Genomic DNA, 6403 nt, shown 5'->3' with positions numbered 1-6403 from the left:
CTGAGTCCAAGTGAACGTTTGTACCAAATTTGAAGAAATTCCCTCATGGTGTTCCTGAGCTGTCACATTCACAATAGGGATAAACATGAAGTCACAGTCACCTTCACCTTTGACCTTTTGACTACCAAAATATTGTCAGTTGATCTTTGAGTCCAAGTGAACGTTTGTACCAAGTGCGAAGAAATTCCCTCCAGGTGTTCTTAAGATATCATGTTCATGAGGATGAAACGGACGGACAGACGACCTTAAAAAAGAAACTGCCTCACCAGCACAAAGGCATGAAAAATAAAGACATGGAGATTGCGTATTCTGAAATATGAGCCCTGTGCTGTAACATCCTCACATCCCCTCCAAAATTCCAGATAGTGAACGTCCAGTGTGGACCAATCTCTCCCCTCAGTGTGTAAAACACTCAGCCGTCAGCATCTGTTTCCTGCAGTCCTCCTTGAGTGTCTGCGGTTATTTCAGGACATCCACTGGCAGCCATTCATCTTGGGAGAAAGCTTTGTTACTGTTCACACTGAAGGCAGACATTTCCACCATCTCTCTGCATCCATTTCTTTCTCACTCTGTTTATATGTTGTACATTTGTCCCTGCTTTAATCCCTCCACAGAATGTCTGTACCATTTTTTTCTGTCATAATTGTTGTCATTGCCCTTGGCCTCAGCGGTGGCGGTAGATATCTAAGATAACAGCTTACTCCATCTCTCCTCCTCCGTCCTCAGGGAGAAACACAGACTGATGCTCTTGGCCCTGGAAAACAGGGGCTTGCAGGATGGTTAACATTCCTGTTAGTGGAGCTTACCGCTGTTTCAGATAAGGACTACTTAGTGTATTTATTTTCTAAGATGAATCACACTAACGAGAATGGATTTGGAATTCATCCCAGTAACTGAAGAGTGAGGATAATGCCTCCATGCAGATTAACTTGTTGTGCAGAGGGATGCAGGTAAATACGGCAGCACTGCACTGCTGTATAAATAGTCAGAGGTTGTGTGTGTGTTTGAAAATGAGCCCACACAGCAAAAATCGAGTGAATTAGGCGCGTGTGTGGGTGTGTGTGTGATTGACTTCTCTCACCCGGCTGTGTTTGTGTAAGCTGAATGTTGTTGCCTCTGAGACCTGGCCCGTCCGGCGCCTCCAGCTGTGGGCTTAAACCCAAGCTGCTGTGGGCTGTGTAACCCGCCACATTAACTGTGCACACACACACACACACACACACACACACACACACACACACACACACACACACACACACACACACACACACACACACACACACACACACACACACGCACGCACGCATGCATGCATGTCTAAACACAAATCTTTAGCTCTAATTTATACAATCAGGGCTCAATTTACATACATTACCATAGACCATACATGTTGAGGCTGCTTGCAAGGTCACTGCTGAAAAGCTCCACCGTATAAATGGAGGAAACATTGTATGATAGCTTGATTTACTCGAGGAGCTACAGCACACGAGCTGTGACACTGCAGTGGGCTGTAGTGTATGTAGTGTCCCCGCTACCTGCTATAAGTGCTCAAGACATGTGAAATGCATAGACCTCATTACCACATAATTGCAGGGTGCACTGGTGAAGATGTCTCTCTTGGTGTGAGGGCCCTTAATGCTAAACAATGGGCCCTCTGTGGAGGAATGTAAAGGCATGTGTGCTGCTGAAAAGGGGAGTGGGTTGGAGCCTGTGATGTCTCTCTCACCCTCTTCTCCGCCTCCCTCTCAACTGGTTAATATGCATTTCATTAGACAGCCTGCTGTTGGGGAACCGTGCTCTTTTGGCTCATCTCTTCCACTAGCAGCACGGCTCCCTCCAGGATTGGAGGTAATGATTCTCCAAGATGGCAGCAGGTCCAAACCCACTTTCCGCTTTGCATCCAGCCACAGGGAAAGCTGTGGATAAGTCACCTCTCCTCCACTCCCCTGTCTCTAACAGAGATGGATGCAGATGAGCTTTTCTATACCTCTCATTGTGTGTGTGTGTGTGTGTGTGTGTGTGTGTGTGTGTGTGTGTGTGTGTGTGTGTGTGTGTGTGTGTGTGTGTGTGTGTGTGTGTGTGTGTGTGTGTGTGTGTGTGTAGGAGGCGGTGTGCCTTAAGCAAGAAATGGATTGGTCTGTGTCTTTAGACTGGGCCCGGTGAGGCAGGCGGAGAGTATAATCTGATTTAAAGCATGTCAAGGATTGTGAATAATTTCCTCATTACCCCCACCCATCCCGTCATTTTCAGGGCATATTTAATTTAACAAGAAGAGGGAGAAGAGGGAGAACAGGTTGTGTGTGTGTGTGTGTGTGTGTGTGTGTGTGTGTGTGTGTGTGTGTGTGTGTGTGTGTGTGTGTGTGTGTGTGTGTGTGTGTGTGTGTGTGTGTGTGTGTGTGCGCGCGTGTGTGTGTGTGTGTGTGTGCGTGTGTGTGTCACATCTATGCTGAAGACCCTCTCATATCTCCCCGCTCGAGGAGGAAAGAATTACTCCTTGCATACTCTCTCTCCGTCTCTCACTTTGCCTCCCTCTCCGACCCCCAGAGAGCTACAGCTGTCACAGTGTCACTTTTCCCATCCATAATTGAGGAGTGTGCACTGCACAAAGCCCATGAAACCATGTCAACCACTTCCAGTTGCTCCTGTTAAATAATCAGGCAGAACCAACAGTGCCAGGGGGGAATATGCCTGTGCAGCTGCCTGAATCGTTGGCTTGTGTAATCAGTCCTCAACTTACTCCCTCTTCACCCACCCACCCCACCACCCCACCACCCCAAAAGGAACACACACTCACTTTTGTCCAGTACAAGTTTGGTCCAAATGTCTTGATGCAGCTGAACACCAGCTTTGATTGATTAATAAGGACTGGAAGCCACAATTTCATTTTCAGCATTTTGAAAGTGGACATAGCTTCCAGGTCTGGAAAATTGAGGCCAATGTGGAAGTTCCATAAACTGCAGTACCACCGAGGGCCGCTAGAGGTTGGCTCCAAAAAACCTCCGTCGCCATAGACTCCCATTCAACTAGTCACATAAACTATGAAGTCAATATATTTTTGCCACAAGTTATTTTGGTGTTGGTAGCTAAAGTCCCTCTTTCTTACTAGTTTCCTGGTGGTCCATCTGAAAATAATCCTTTCATTCATTAAATATTAAGCCTCGAAAAGCAGTGTTTTTGGGGGCATGTCTGTTTGATCGACAGGTCTGTGGTGCAATCAGGTTTCGGCTGTTGGTGGGCGGGACATGATGTCGTCGGGTGTCCAATCAGATCGAGTTAAACCCACCGCTCGCTCCTGCCCAGCTCCTCTAAATATAGTCGCTACTGGCTCCAAACCGCTCCAAACTAGCAAGATGGCGGTAACCAAAATATATCATTATTATTAATATTATTCCATGTTTAGAACCAGACTATGATCACATTGTGGTGACTGAGGAAGCAGTAGCTGTAGCAGAACACAGCATTATACCAATAGAAGTTGGACATAACATGTAAATGTATGAATAGAAGTACGAACAGAGACACAGCACTAGTCTCCACATCCACCTCTCTGCTTGTGTTTCTGTGTTGGTCTGAAGTCTTTGGTCTTGTTTTTCTGCCTCTTTGCTCGAGTGTACCTGTTTGCACCACGATCTTTGGATCACTTCGCTTGTGAGCTTCTGTTTTTTCAGTAAACCACCTGTAAACTGTTGCTGCCTGGTTCAGTCAGAATTTTAGTCCTCCTCTCTGCTCTCGTGGTTCAAACTGTGACCAAGTCCAGATTGATCTTCACAAGTCCAAGAGACTAAGAGACTAAGAGAGAGGCTTAAAGCAGCTTAAACTGAATGCTAATGTCAGCAATTTAAAGTAATAATCTGGAAGATTTTCATTTAAACAAATGTCTGTTAGGTCACCGTCTATCAGCAAATGAAGTAACAGAGGGTTTATTAGATTTAGCCTATGGCCATTTGCAATATTACAAATATATGTTTTTAGAAAATCTTCTCTGCGGACCGTGAATGTCAATGCAAATTTATACATCATGTTGAACTGAATAAATGAAACTTTGTCCTGTGTGTGCTGGTGGAAATGTCAGGGGATTACCAAAGTCATTAAAATGTATCTAAAGAGACCTTTATATTTCATGCCAATGTATTCATTAGTCATTGAGCTATTTCAGTCTGAACCACAGATATCAGTGATATCAAGATGGTAGTGATAGAAGAGGCGTGATCACCAGTAGGATTCAATAGGATTGATACCCTTCGGACCATCAATGCCTCTCCATTTCAGGGTAATTCATTTAAATTCAATTAAACTTTATTTAATTTATATAGTGCCAAATCACAACACAGGCTACTTCAAGGCACTTAACAGAACTTTATAACATTATACAGAAGAACCCAACAATATAAGCAAGAAGGAAAAATCTCCCCTTTAAGGAGAAAAAAAACCTCCGACATAGGGAAGGAAAAACTGTCTTTAAACAGGAAGAAACCTTCCACAGAATCCACCAACCGCTTGTTGAGATGTTTCAGGACCCAACGACCAACATGAAGCCAACATGGATAGATATAAACAGAGGATGTCAACTGTGTACAACATCAAATATCTTTATAGTTACAGTGCAACCAAAGATGAAAGTGGGATTAAGCTTCAGCCTCTGCTCTCTACAGAGGCTCCAGTCATCTACAGATGTAGCCTGTGATAATTAGATCACTATTAGCGCTGTGATTAGCCAGACAGGAGATATTACGAGGTGGGTTTTTCGGCTCTTTTTAATCTCTGCCTGTCATCACCCTCTCTGTCTGTGTCTCTCACTTTCTCTGTTCCCATCTCCTCCCCCCCCAGCCTCTCGTCTCTCCTGACCCCTCCTCTCTTTCTCTCCTCTGATGGCATCTCGCAGTGTCAAGAATCAAAGCAGGCGGAAAGCTCCCAGGAAGGCATAAGGCGTGCTGTGAAACAGGCGCCATGCTCCCTCCCACCCTACCCCACCATCCCCCTCACCCGTTCCTGGATCTCTGTATAATTGAGCATCACCACCTTCACTGTGGAACTGCAATGACTCACACTGCTTGTAGATACAGCAGTCATTAGAATAACACTACCTACCCTGATGATTATTAGACACACACTTCACTCTCTCACAGTGAGGCTGGTTATTGGAGTGCATGTGAAGACAGGGAAGGGGTGGGAGAGAGGGGGGGTGCTGGTTAAGATGCAGTGCAGTGTAGTTAGACATGAAAGCAAAACCTCCAACCACTTCAGAACTACAGAGAACAGCTTACATTTAGAAAATAAGCGGTGCTGCCAGGATAGGAATTGAAATGAAACCGTAGCCTACATACAGAAATTGTCCTATGAGAGTGTGTCTGCGTTGTGTGATCAAAAGAGCTGTCTGGAAATATACACCCTCTACAGAAAGGTAAAGTATCATCAGGCTTAGTAATGAAAGATCTGTAATTACTGTGTAGTGAACAGCAATGGTAACCTCCCACTCGCCAGGCTTTTGACAGCCACACAGCTGTCTCTGGGAAACGTGAATTTCTTTATATAACAGGGCTCTCTATCTGAGTCCTTTTGCATTTAAAATACACTGTCAGACCCGACAGAGAATTATGAGTTGGACATTGGAAAAGTCTGAGGTTGAGATGGCTGTCTCTCCATTCTTGGTATAAATCCTAAAGGACACACAGAGAGAAGAAGAGAAGATTACTGATCAAGCAATCTTTGAAAATAGTTCAGTACTTCAGTAACAGGTTGGTAATGAGTCAGGATAAAAACAGCATGGGATAGTAGGGTGTGCAAACATCTTTGGGTTCTGTTTATACTCCCCTGTCATAACTTATTTGTCTTTTTAAATAGGTTTCATTCTTCACAGAGGAAGATATGCAGTGCAACCAACACTTGCACAATGACTGTCACAGTTTTTGAATTATATCTGCTCTGCTCACTTTGCCATATGAACATTGGGAGAGTTAGTTATTGCTTTATTTACTTCCCTGTTCATCCTGTGAAGAAATTCCTCACTAATGTGTTTGAGCTATAACAGGTGAGGACCAAATTGTTTTGTGTAAATATGTATTTTAATATTAGCTCAGGATGAGACAGTAGAAGTCAAGTCTGCATTGCAGTGAGTCGTTAAGCCTAGCAATACCAGTCTACAAATGATTAATAAATTAATGTAACACTTTGTATACTATTATTCAAAAGTTTTACTGTGTTTTGATTATGTAATAAGACTTAACTAAAGTGAAAATTAAATTTGATTGTCATAAAATTCATATAATACAATATAATTGTTTTGATTCTGTGACAGTGTCAACAAACATGTCACATTAAGATGCTTCACAAGCTCAGTATTTAGGTTATTACAACTACAACTATTACAATTGTTGGTGCATGAGCCTCTTCGACTGAACAAACA

This window comes from Brachyistius frenatus, unplaced genomic scaffold (assembly GCF_029030835.1).
Source record: "Brachyistius frenatus isolate BFR_SWC_R1_liver_20210118 unplaced genomic scaffold, ASM2903083v1 Contig_361, whole genome shotgun sequence".
Taxonomy (NCBI): domain Eukaryota; kingdom Metazoa; phylum Chordata; class Actinopteri; family Embiotocidae; genus Brachyistius; species Brachyistius frenatus.
This window is presented reverse-complemented; position numbering follows the sequence as displayed.